The sequence below is a fragment of the Anabrus simplex genome, chromosome X (assembly GCF_040414725.1).
Source record: "Anabrus simplex isolate iqAnaSimp1 chromosome X, ASM4041472v1, whole genome shotgun sequence".
Taxonomy (NCBI): Eukaryota; Metazoa; Arthropoda; class Insecta; order Orthoptera; family Tettigoniidae; genus Anabrus; species Anabrus simplex.
Genome location: NC_090279.1, coordinates 39,810,171 through 39,823,818, shown reverse-complemented (window position 1 = coordinate 39,823,818; position 13,648 = coordinate 39,810,171).

Below are 13,648 nucleotides of genomic sequence, written 5' to 3'. Positions count from 1 at the left end.
GCCCCAGTGCGTACGGGAAAAGGCTTCAGAACTCCTAAACCGTGGATAGATGACGAAATTCGCCACTTAATGGCTAAACGAGACGCTGCTCGTAGACGAGACAAGCACTACCCAACGGAAGTGAACCACCAGACTTATAAAACACTGCGTAATAAAACGACCTCTAAAATTCGAAGCGCTAGATTACGTTAAGCCCATAACTTGATTAGACCTGACGTACGCCCTGCGACGATGCGGAAATATATGACATATTTTACATCAATAACCAGTAATTAATGACGTAGAACTAAATGTTAACGTAGACGAATTATACGATCATTTCATCTCGCCAACAGGAATTAATCCGGTCGTAAAGGAGAAAACTATTAATACATATGATAATACGCCATCTCCACAAAGAGATCAATTTTACTTCAGTCACGTCACACCGCAAGAAGTGATTGACTCAATAAAACGCATCAAGACCAAGGCTAGGGGCGTAATTAATATAGGTCACGAAATGCTCATGAAAATTCTCCACCGCATCATTTATCCACTGGTGAATATCATTAATAATTCTTTTATTAATACATATGTACATAAAATTGATGTTTTAGCTTGTTCTGAGCGGTAGACTGTAAATACAGGAGGTCTTTCCAAAATAACTGGAAATTATATATCCGGAAATATGGAAGATGGTCATAGTTCGCCCGCTTCCGAAAATACGACTGGCAAAGGACGTCAGTGACTATCGGCCGATTAGCACCTTATGCTTATTGTCAGAATCTTTAGAATTCATAGTTCACAAGCAGATTACCAACTATCTTACTCAACACAATCTTCTCGACATCAACCAGTCCGGCTTTAGACCGCGGCACAGCACTTGCAGTGCATTAACACATGTGATGGATGACATAAGGCAAGCTATGGTCAACAAACAACTGACAGTTCTAGCGTTATTGGTCCTTAGTAAAACTTTCGACACTGTTGACACAGACATACTTATAGCCAAATTAAATAGTTTATATTTCTCCGCAAATGCACTCCAGTGTGTACTTAATAACAACAATGAATATTCAAATTGGCGTACGGTTGACGTAGGTATACAACAAGGATCTGTAATGGCCCCACTATTTTGCTCTATGGCATACTTTCCGGTTTAAAACACTGTAAATGCTACTTATAAGCAGTTGACTTACAGATATATATACAGCAAACCCGAAAATCTACATTCAAAAACACTTCATCTGAATGAAGACTTGATGACCATAGATATATGGGTCAAAATCACGGATTAAAATTAAACCCATCAAAATCTCAGGCAATAATTATTGGTTGCCCTAAATTACTTTGCAAACTCAATCGAACACCGTTACCACAGTTGTCCATAAGTGGTACTCCCATACAGTATAGCAAAAATGTAAGAAACTTTGGTATAATATTTGACGAACATTTGTCCTGGTCTGCCCAAACTATATCTGTGTGTAGAAAAATATACGGAACGCCACACTGTCTCAGTAAATTCAAATTCACTTTCCCTTTTAAACTAAAGAAAATTCTTGTGGAATCACTCGCATTACCTCATTTTGATTATTGCGATATAGTTTACAACAGCCTAGGAGTAGAATGGGGAGGGAAATTACAGTGTGCTCAGAATGCTTGTGTAAGATTTATCTGTGGACTTCGTTACGCTGACCATGTCACACCGTCTTACATACGGCTCTTTGCTTTTTGCTTAATATCCTTAAAACTTCTCAACCAGCCTATCTCCGAGATCGCATCAAGCTCTTCTCCTCAGACCATAACAAAAATACCCGATCCTGCAGCACCATGTGTTTATCCTTGCTGTACACAGAACAGCAAACTACATGAAGTCATTCACCGTTACCGCAGCCCGACAATGGGATCTCTTACCTGTGGACGTCAACAGCTCAGCTTTTAAACATGCCTGTGTCGAAATACTAGGTAAACATGCATGAATCATCAAATTATGTCCTGCAAACACCTCCTCCTACCGCCTCTTCATTATTATTTCCCTCCTCCTTTCACAGATATTCTTCTTCTTTTCCCTCTTCTTCTTCTATTTCTCACTAAGCCTTCTCGTCACCTCTCATTGAAGGCGATATTTCGGTGTACTGTAGAAATGTATACATTTTCTAATCTTCCATTTAAGTAGTAGTTATACACTGACTGACAGTGACAATGCAACACCAAGGAGGAGTGGTTCGAAAGGGATGAAAGTTGGGGAAAAACAGAGACGGCACGGATGAATAATTGATGTTTATTTCAAACCGATATGCAGGTTACACAATGCGCACGGCATCGACTCAGTAGGATGTAGGACCACAGCGAGCGGCGATGCACGCAGAAACACGTCGAGGTACAGAGTCAATAAGAGTGCGGATGGTGTCCTGAGGGATGGTTCTCGATTCTCTGTCAACCATTTGCCACAGTTGGTCGTCCGTACGAGGCTGGGGCAGAGTTTGCAAACGGCGTCCAATGAGATCCCACACGTGTTCGATTGGTGAGAGATCCGGCGAGTACGCTGGCCACGGAAGCATCTGTACACCTCGTAGAGCCTGTTGGGAGATGCGAGCAGTGTGTGGGCGGGCATTATCCTGCTGAAACAGAGCATTGGGCAGCCCCTGAAGGTACGGGAGTGCCACCGGCCGCAGCACATGCTGCACGTAGCGGTGGGCATTTAACGTGCCTTGAATACGCACTAGAGGTGACGTGGAATCATACGCAATAGCGCCCCAAACCATGATGCCGCGTTGTCTAGCGGTAGGGCGCTCCACAGTTACTGCCGGGTTTGACCTTTCTCCACGCCGACGCCACACTCGTCTGCGGTGACTATCACTGACAGATCAGAAGCGTGACTCATCGGAGAACACGACGTTCCGCCATTCCCTCATCCAAGTCGCTCTAGCCCGGCACCATGCCAGGCGTGCACGTCTATGCTGTGGAGTCAATGGTAGTCTTCTGAGCGGACGCCGGGAGTGCAGGCCTCCTTCAACCAATCGACGGGAAATTGTTCTGGTCGATATTGGAACAGCCAGGGTGTCTTGCACATGCTGAAGAATGGCGGTTGACGTGGCGTGCGGGGCTGCCACCGCTTGGCGGCGGATGCGCCGATCCTCGCGTGCTGACGTCACTCGGGCTGCGCCTGGACCCCTCGCACGTGCCACATGTCCCTGCGCCAACCATCTTCGTCACAGGCGCTGCACCGTGGGCACATCCCTATGGGTATCGGCTGCGACTTGACGAAGCGACCAACCTGCCCTTCTCAGCCCGATCACCATACCCCTCGTAAAGTCGTCTGTCTGCTGGAAATGCCTCCGTTGACGGCGGCCTGGCATTCTTAGCTATACACGTGTCCTGTGGCACACGACAACACGTTCTACAATGACTGTCGGCTGAGAAATCACGGTACGAAGTGGGCCATTCGCCAACGCCGTGTCCCATTTATCGTTCGCTACGTGCGCAGCACAGCGGCGCATTTCACATCATGAGCACACCTCAGTGACGTCAGTCTACCCTGCAATTGGCATAAAGTTCTGACCACTCCTTCTTGGTGTTGCATTTGCTCTGTCAGTCAGTCAGTGTACTACTCATTATCCATATATTTTTAATGTACTCTACGAACAATGTGTATTATATTTATGATATGAATTTTCTTTTTTTTATTAAGTGTGGTTACTTTTATTAATACTATTACTGTTTCTATTGTTAACATTATCATATTATGATCATCAGTAGTTATTATTAAGTGTTCTAGGTTAAGACTGGTTAAGTGTAAGAAAGGGAGCACATCCCTAACCTTCCCAAAATAAATAAAACATATTATTATTATTATTATTATTATTATTATTATTATTATTATTATTATTATTATTATTATTATCGTCACAAGACCTGTCCGTTTCGGTGCGACGTAAAAATGGAAAGATATACATACTGTACATTGGCCCACGTGCAAATACGTCCCTGGTTCTGATTGCACGTAGAACTGAAGGTTACATGGTCATGTCAAGATATTAACATTCAGACGGCATTTCGAAAGGCTTCAAGTGACACGTCGACATGTAAAGGGACACCTCAATGGAAAAGAAGTCAGCAAGTTATGATTTCATCCGCGCTTTCACTGAAACTACGGTATCGTAAGGATTAACACTATTATCTGCCGTCCTCGAGAACCCAGGTGCGTATCCCGGTACTGCCAAAAATTTAAGAGCTGGTTTGTGGATAAAATGGAGTTGTGCTTGAATAGAGCTGCTGCAGGGTGAAGCAACTCAAGCCATACATGCCGAATATTTACTGCAAAGATTATTGACGTCATTAAATATTTTTATAAATACTACATGATTAATCTCTAAATATTGTTTTCATTTGAAGACTAACTTTATACTCTGGTATAATCACATGTCACACGCTGGGACAAGTGGGTTTCTATTTGTCTCATCCACTGGTAACGCAGACTCTTTCTTCCATCTGAACTTTCACCCCGACTTGAAAATTAATTCAGTACTTTTGGAAGTATCAGTGCAGGACCTCAATAAAATAGACGAGATGAAATAGTTCTTTGTAACCTTGAGCTTCCCCCAGTTTATGAACGAGATTCACTCTTTTCTTAAATAGAGGAATATTTATAATACCAGCTGAAAGTGCGAATGTAGAGGTGAGGTGGCAAAACATGCAAATTACAAAAAGAAGACTGAATTTCTGAGTACCCTCAGTGTGATGGACAACTTAAGTACAGTATTTCAACTTTCTTTCACTGTGCCTCATCATGAGAGTTCTAGATATCTTACAAATTTGAAGTGTGTTCAGAGGCTCTCAAGGCCTTTTCTTGGATGAATACTGGGCGACAAATAGGGTACGTATTTTACATAAATTTTATGACATCTACTTACCTGGATGATGTTCTACAGTTCTGACTATCCACACTATCTTCATCTTGTAATGACTACTTCCATTAGAGCGGCTTAAGCCACGTCACGTAGACGATACTGTGCTGTACTAAGTCACTATGGATACCAGTTACAGTTCTCGACTCCTAGTGCATCAGAAATCACCATGCGGTTCGCACTCCCCAAGAGTAAAGCAGATAGTGAGTTGGGGGCTGGCACCTGCACAAACTCACATTTAACAGTTTTATTACCTTACAATAATTTATTTGCATAGGTACAAACATTAGCACAGACACCCACTTGCTTCCATCTGAACTTTCACCACGACTTAAAAAGTAATTCAGACACTTCTGGAAGTATCAATGCAGTACCTGAATAAAATAATTCTGTGTAACCCTGAACTTGTTACGGGCGCCATTATTTAGCAGGATTCCTCGCCGTTGTAGCACTGATCATGAAGAGAGAGGAAAAGGACGTACATCCCCTCCGAGGAGTAGGCGGCAACTGTACTGCAGACGGAGGGAGACACACTAGTTTACTGTTGTCGTGAGTAGCTTTGAGTGTTCCAAGTAACTTACTTCTTTGTTGAGCACTGCTCTGAGAAGTGTACCACCTCGTGTTGACCACACACTTTAGCAAGACGAGAGCACTGAGCAGCTGATTTAAAAGCACTGCTCAGCACCGTGATTTTTCTCCTCTTGTACCAGAGCCTTCACGACGTGCAGCAGCCCCCTCTCTGCAGAATGGTTCAATGCGGCGCGCTTCCACTCCACACATGGATTTCTCGCAAGAGGGAAACTCACCACTTTTATATATCCTTTTCAACTGGCCAATTTAGACTCTGCTCAAGGGTCACTTGACCTGCATCGTACTGGGAAAAGCAGTTGCCGCCACCCTTTCTTGGGCGACATTAGTAATATCATCAAATATAAATGAGAAATATTAAATAAAATAAATAAGAAATATAATTAACTGAAATGTCCGGAATTTGGGCACCAGATTTCACCTCTATTTGCCGAGAAATGTACTCCCTCTTCTCACACGCCAGCTCTCGCAGCTCTAAACCTACATTCCGTCTCCACCTCCTCTCATTTCTGTCCTTACTTGCTTTCTCCATCTCCTTTACTTTTTTGTCCAACGCCTCCTCCCGTTGTTCAATCACCATCTCTCTCTCTTTCAGTACTTCTTCCCATATCCTCAGTTATTCTCCCTTTCATTTAGACTTCGCTCTAATTCTTGCAGCACTCTGGTGGTTTCTCTCAGCTCCAACTCCCTCATGTTCACCTGTTCCGCCAGTGACCCAAGGGTTACCCCACACTGTTCGCACCGGGTCTGCGACAAACAATAACACCACAAATTAACAAACAGCTCTCCCAATAGTCGATTTACACGGAGCCCTTTTAGAGGCACTGGCCACTTTAAGAAATACCTGAAGGGAAATGGATTCAGTTAAAAGTGCCGCAGATACAACAAAATGTTACCTAGTATTCTACCATGTCGACTGAATATTACAGGAGCGAGGTCGTGATCGAAGAAGGAAAGCATTGTACGCAATGTTGACATTGAAGTTAGATGTATTGTAGAGGCCCGACCAGTTCCCAAGTATCATATTAAACTACCTGCTCTAACTTCATGTGGATTACATTGAAATTTTACAAACTATTTGAAGTTTTAGTCATTCTTTTGCGTTTAATTTTAAGTTTTACTTTAGATTAGTTTTGCGTTAATTAAACTTTGTTCTTGTTGCTGCCTGGGTTTTGTGGGAATCAGCAGATCTTCTGAAATTAATATAAGTGGTATGTGAATTACATGCCATGGATATTACTACTGTTTCTGGGACGGTCACCAATCTGCCTATATCATTATTGTCTACGAACTTGCAATTGGTTAAATTCGTCGCTCGACTTTCAATAGTTCTGCACGGTGCTTCATAGCGGCCGAAATTCAAAACCGGACTTCTGTTCCAGGTGTGATAAAATTAAAATAAATAAATAACAAAAAATTGCACGTCTTGCTGCCATTCGCTGTGGCAGGCAAGATTGATCTGAAACCACCGTAAGGTGAGAGTGAAAGGAAGGCGTGGGTCTGTATGAATAGTCTTATACTTAAAATTTGTTTATTTGGTAGTGTTTTTATTACGACTTGTGTGTGAATTCGAAATGTACCTTCATGTGTGACTCCGAGTGCCTGCAGTTGACTATAATATTTAGTCTTGGAAATATTTTGAGCAAAATTGTGTAAGTGAGTACTTCGGATTTGTTCATCACCAGGCTGGTAAGTGATTATCTGGCTTAATATTAACTCCAACGGGCATTATCTAATAAACTACGGTGCATTTTTCTGCCCACTTGTCTACAGTCGTCGATGTTTTAAATTAATATTTTGACCGACGTCTTGTGAACCACAACTTCAACTTACCGGAAAGCAATGTTTTTTCACAACATAATGTTCAGAAATGATTTCTGTTTAAACTTCTTTGAAAGACTTGTATTTAAATTATTATTATTTTCATCATTATTTCTACATTTTAGACTTCTTTGCAAGCCTTTGTAAATGAACTAATCGCCTCCACAGCCTACGTTTAATAATTTTTCAGCCCACAGGCTGGTTGGGTCCCCAGATAGCACCACCAAAGATTAGAGGAAACACGCAAAAACTAATAACGCTGCCATAATGAGGCTATTGCATAATTCTACCTTAGAATCTTACGATTTTGAACACAGGAATAAAATAGGCAAATCGGCAAAATTGCATCGCTAATTACAGATCACCCCACTTTCGCTTTCCCTTCCCCTTCTCCAGCCTTCCCGCAGTAGCCTTGATTTGCTGCGCAACGTGTTGTTTGGTTCTTGTTGAATCAGACCTTGCACCCTAATCCTCCTCTCAAGACACTCGCAGCTGCGATTAAGTGCACGCCCATAACACAGCTCATCGCTCCCTGGCACACAAGTGTCTACGCAGGAGATAAAAACATCAAACGATATGTACATACAGTCGAACCTCGATAACTCGAACCTCCAATACTCGAAGTAACTTCAATTTCCCGGCCGTTTGTCATATTCCTCAAATGCATTCATTTCACTATTACTCGAAATCCGGTTACACGAAGCAAACGATTCCTGCCTTGAAGCGAAAAATACTCTGTAACTCGGATTTTGTACAACACTGACTGTGCAATACAGCATTTGTAGTTTGCGAGGAACAGTTCACAATAAATAAGCCAATATGACGGGAATCGGAAAACAAATTTTAGTGATCGGAAAATCGGCGAAGCTTCGTTGTTATTCGGGTGTGAATTCATTACCGGTCACGATAGAAAGCAGCCCCGGAAGTCGTGGATGACAAGCTCCTTTGGCAGGTTTCGAACCTACATTCAGAGTCAGTGACAGTGTTTCTCAGAGCAATAAATGTTGTTGAAATGTACGTGGAAGAAAAGAAGAGACTAACGAAAGGTGTTTCTTGTTTCACTGCTGTATTCTCTCTATAATTAGGGTGACGCCTTAAAATAAGAGTTTGTTAGTGTAGCAGCGGTGTTCTCTATATCGCGAAATGTCGATAACTCGAAACAAAATTTAGCTCCCGAGGTGAGTCGAGATATCGAGGTTATGTGACCTCGCACACTGTCGTCCGGGTGGCAGATTCTTGAACGTATTCAAACATCCCAATCGCTTACTCCTCTTCCTATAAACGAACATTTTCCCAATTTGAATTTCAACTATATCTTGATATTGTGAACTTTCCAGCTTTTAACAGCTCCACTCAAGCATATCCGCCTACTAATGTCATTCCACGCCATTTCTCCATTGACAGCTCAAACTATGCCACATAGTCGAGCATCTCGTTCCCTTCCTCCCTGGTCTTCCCAGCCCTACGTTTGCAAAATATTTGTAACACTACTCCTTTGTCTGAAATCACTGCCAACAAATCGTGCTGCTTTCCTTTGGATCCTTTCCAGTTCTCGTGTCGAGTAGTCGTGGTGGGCGTCCCGTACACTGGAACCATACTGTAACTGCGGTCTTACCAGAGACGTATGTACCCTCTCCTTTACATACTTTCTACAGTCCCTAAATACTACCATAAATACGCGAAAAGATCTGTAACCTTTCGTAACAACCTCGTTAATATGATTATTCAAATGAAGATCATACCTTTTATTAATAACTACTTATTTAGAGTTGTTTCCCATAAGGTACTACCAACACATGAACGCAATAATTACAACTGAGAGGACTCTTCCTCTTCGTCAAACTTGGAGCTTGATTTTTCGTCCCATTTACCACCATACAATTAACCGCTGTCCCTCTCACGTTGAAGTCCCCCTGTATTCGCTGACAATCCTGTAAAACATTTACTACTCTATAAATAATAAGCTACAACATATCTCACTAAAAGAATGGCTAAATGACGCAAACTTACAGAAAGAGATGCAGTAATGGTTGAGAATCCGCATACTGAATAGTAGTTGCTACTAATGTTTTTCTGTTATCTCTGGTGTATACATTTACAAAACTATTTTAAGGTTTAGTAGAAAAAGAATAAAAATGGAATTAATTGCTATAAATATATGTTGTTCCTCTTTCAGTTGTAGCCTATTACAATATGGGCAGTGGCGGTTCTAGATACTTAAAACGCGGGGGGGGGCTGTTTGGAATTGAAAGTCTTGGTAACAGAATCCAAAAGAAAAGTAACCATGTTTTTGAAAATACAATGGGCAACATTAGCACAACCATTAACATGTTTATTTCAAATACATTATATCTGTAAATTAGAATTTCTTTATTAATCAAGGAATTTTAAAATAATTATTTCACTAAAACTGAGCCCCACCCCGCCAGGGCTAGAATCGCCTCTGGATATGGTTTTAAATATACTCTACGTTTGTTACTAGTGTGCACGGTAACTCACCGCTCCACTGCTTCCCTTGCTCGCGATACAAGGTTTGCAGGCTGTTGTTGAATGAAACAGTTACAAGAATATAACCGTTTTTCAGTTGCAGTGCGGTGGTGGTGGTGGTGATTATTGTTTTAAGAGGAAGTACAACTAGGCAACCATCCTCTATCTAACTCTAATCAGAGAGAAAAAAATGGAAGGGATCCGACACTTCGAAAAATGAAGGTATCGGCCAAGGAAAGACAAGGCCCACGAAGGGTGTGAAAAATGAAAGACACCATAGGCCTCCTTACGTACTGTAATACCGTCGGGGTCGGCAAAGAACAAGAGTTGACCAAATGTGGTCGGATAGGATAGATGAGAGAAGAGAATATCGTCTACTGCAGCTGGTTATTCAAGGGAAGGTACAAGGCAAAAGAAGACCAGGAAGAAAGCGCATTCCTTGGATTGATAATTTGTAAACTTGGTTCAGCTGTTCCACTACTGAGCAACATGCAAAGCAAGAATCTCTATAATGGTAGCCGATCTTCTGAAAGGAGATGCACCGAGCTCAATAGCTCCAGTCGCTTAAGTGCGGCCAGTATCCAGTATTTGGGAGATAGTAGGTTCGAACCCCACTGTCGGCAGCCTTGAAAATGGTTTTCCGTGGTTTCCCATTTTCACACCAGGCAAATGCTGGGGCTGTACATTCATTAAGGCAATGGCCGCTTCCTTCCCACTCCTAGCCTGTTCCTGTCCCATCGTCGCCATAAGACCTATCTATGTTGGTGCGACGTAAAGCAACTAGCAAAAAAGGAGATGGCCCTTGAAGAAGGATACCGTAGATGAAAGTGAGGAGCCCGGCACAAGTAAGTGGAAATAAAGCTAGGACTCAGCTAAGGGCTTCGTGGTCGCCAACCCAGACTCCCAAGTTCAGAACTCATTGGGCCCACTTTAGTCGCCTCTTACGACAAGCAGGGGATACTGTGGGTGTTATTCTAATACCCTCACCTACAGAGGGAAGTTGCAGTGCTCTTCAGCACCGTTTCAGAGTTTCATAACGGGTGGGTAGGCTATACAATACCGTCCTTTAAAATCCTTGTATTTCTTGGAAACGGGGTTTTCCAACGTAACTACAATAACTCACAGGTCAGATAGAGCAGCGCTGCTATTGGCTAAAGCGCCTGACGTCACCGAGAGCGAGAATGAAGTGGTATTTTTTTGACCTTAGTAGTTACTCTAATTACGCTCCACTCAAGTCAAGAAATACAGAACTAATGGACCTTTAGATGCTGTAACATTTATTATTTAAAACTTATACGAAAACATACGACTTCAAATCCATCTTTGTAAAGACAAAGAGACTCTCACAACGGCTCGAAGGATGGAACGCAGGCATTCTGCCCCTTGGCAAGTTCGATCATGGCTCAGTGCGGTGGTATTGAAATGTGCTCAAATATGTCAGCCTCGTGTCGACACGTTAAAGAACTCTTGCGGGACAACATTCCGGCACCTCTGCCGTCTCCGAAAACACGTTATTTGATCGAATCCAAATTTTAACACAATATGCAATGGGATGTGTTTTACACATTGTTTATATATTTCATAACTGTACGTTTCCAAGGAAGAAACTGTTATAAATTTGTAAGTTAAGGCTTTTTTACTTGAGGTTGTTGGAAAATTCCTTTCTTGGTCGCGTTACAATCTTTATATTATGTCCAATGTATCACTGTGTGACTAATAAATGCGTAAATTAATTCACTTATTTTGTATCAGTTTGTATTTTCTTTTTTTCTTTTCTTTTTTTGCTATTATTTTGCTTTACGTCGCACCGACACAGATAGGTCTTATGGCGACGATGGGATAGGAAAGGCCTAGGAATTGGAAGGAAGCGGCCGTGGCCTTAAGTAAGGTACAGCCCCGGCATTTGCCTGGCGTGAAATGGAAAACGACGGAAAACCGTCTTCAGGGCTGTCGACAGTCGGGCTCGAACCCACTATCTCCCGATTACTGGATACTGTCCGCACTTAAGCCACTGCAGCTATCGAGCTCGGTGTTTGTATTTTCATTGGATAGAATAATTATAATATGTATCACTGACTGGCCGGTACAGGGAAAAACGTGAGGCGGGGACGGGGTTCATGCACTACTTCATTTCAACATCGGAAACAGTGTCCGGTGTGCTGGCCATAATTGGTTAATTTCTCTTGCATGGGGGCTGGGTGTATGTGTCGTCTCCATCATCATTTCATCCTGATCACGACGCGCAAGTCGCCTACGGACGTCAAATCAGAGGACCTGCATTTGGCAAGCCGAACTTGTCTTCCGACACTCCCGGCACTAAAAGCCATACGCCATTATATTTATTTTTGTCGGAAACAGTACGTTATTTTAACTGTTGACGGTTGACTGTTTTGCTCAGCACTAACCCATGCTCAATAATTTCCTGGAATGTTTCGCATTCCGTACAAATGCCAACATCATCAGCTCCGTGCAAGTACTGTATCACAACTTCCCGGTGACACACTATGTAACGCTGGAGGGTGAGAAGGGAATCGCTCGCTTGGCCTTGGCCTTTCTCACTGCCATCTATGCACCCGCGATGTAACTATCAGTGGAGTTAGCTGTCGACAGCAACGAGACTAGTGGCGATATTTTGAAATAAAAGGTGGATCTAGACTTGACTCCAGCCGCCTCTTAAGGTCACAATTGCTTCCTTCTCAGGCCCATTCCATCGTTGCCATAAATCGGTGCTATATAAAACTCATAGCCAAAGGTGGAAAACAAGTGTGTTCAGTTCATGTTCAGTATTGTAATTCAAAATATGCCAAACATATGCATGTTGCAGACTCAATTTGTCTTAATTGCATATTTGCTGAATGGGAAGTGAAAATTGAAATGTGGAGTTATTTTCCAGAAGAGTGAACCTTTCAAACATGTGGTTTGGTGTCCTCATAGTCTGTTCCTTTATATGAGCTCATCATTTCTGTAGAATTGTGCGATAAAAATCAAATACTGAAGTGGAAGTGTCATGTGATATTGTGTGGATGAATTTTGTTAAGAAGTCATAGTTTTGGTTAAGCATCCATTTCTACCAAATAGGTTTCACTGAAAATTGTGTTTTTTTTTGGAAACAATTTCTCATCAGAACACAAGAAATATGTTAAGCTCTCTTATTTGCAATTTGTATGCACACCCTCCTCTACAGAAGTATGTATTCAATGTCCAAGTAACTAAATTAATATTTGTTAATTTTGTGTTGTTGGTAACTGATACATTTGATGTGATGGTAAAAGTTGTACAAACTTTCCTGATAATAGTTGTCCCCCTGTGGGTGGGGGCAGTAGAATAACACCCAAGACATACCCTGCCTGATGTAAGAGGCGACTAAAAAGGGTCCCATGGGCTCTGAACTTAGGAGCTTGGGTGAATCCTGGCATTGCTTCCGATTACTTGTGCCAGGCTCCTCAATCAATCAATACTGATCTGCATTTAGGGCAGTCGCCCAGGTGGCAGAGTCCCTATCTGTTGTTTTCCTAGCCTTTTCCTAAATGATTTCAAAGTAATTGGAAATTTATTGAACATAGACGACAGTGCGAGAGATGCCTAGAAGTCTGTTCGTCTCCACATTTGCACAATGAGTCCCCATCATGCACGATGCCCCATTTCATATACACCATCCCTCTTCGTGACCATGTGGCAACATTTTTTTCAATTTCAACACAATCAATCAATCAATACTGATCTGCATTTAGATTTCATCTATCCTATCCGTTCTACCGCGGTCACCACCTGTTCTTTTCTAACCCCGACTGTATTATGTATGGAGGCCTAGGGACGCCATAAACTGTACATAAATTAGCGACCAATTCCCTGGATGTAGATCATAA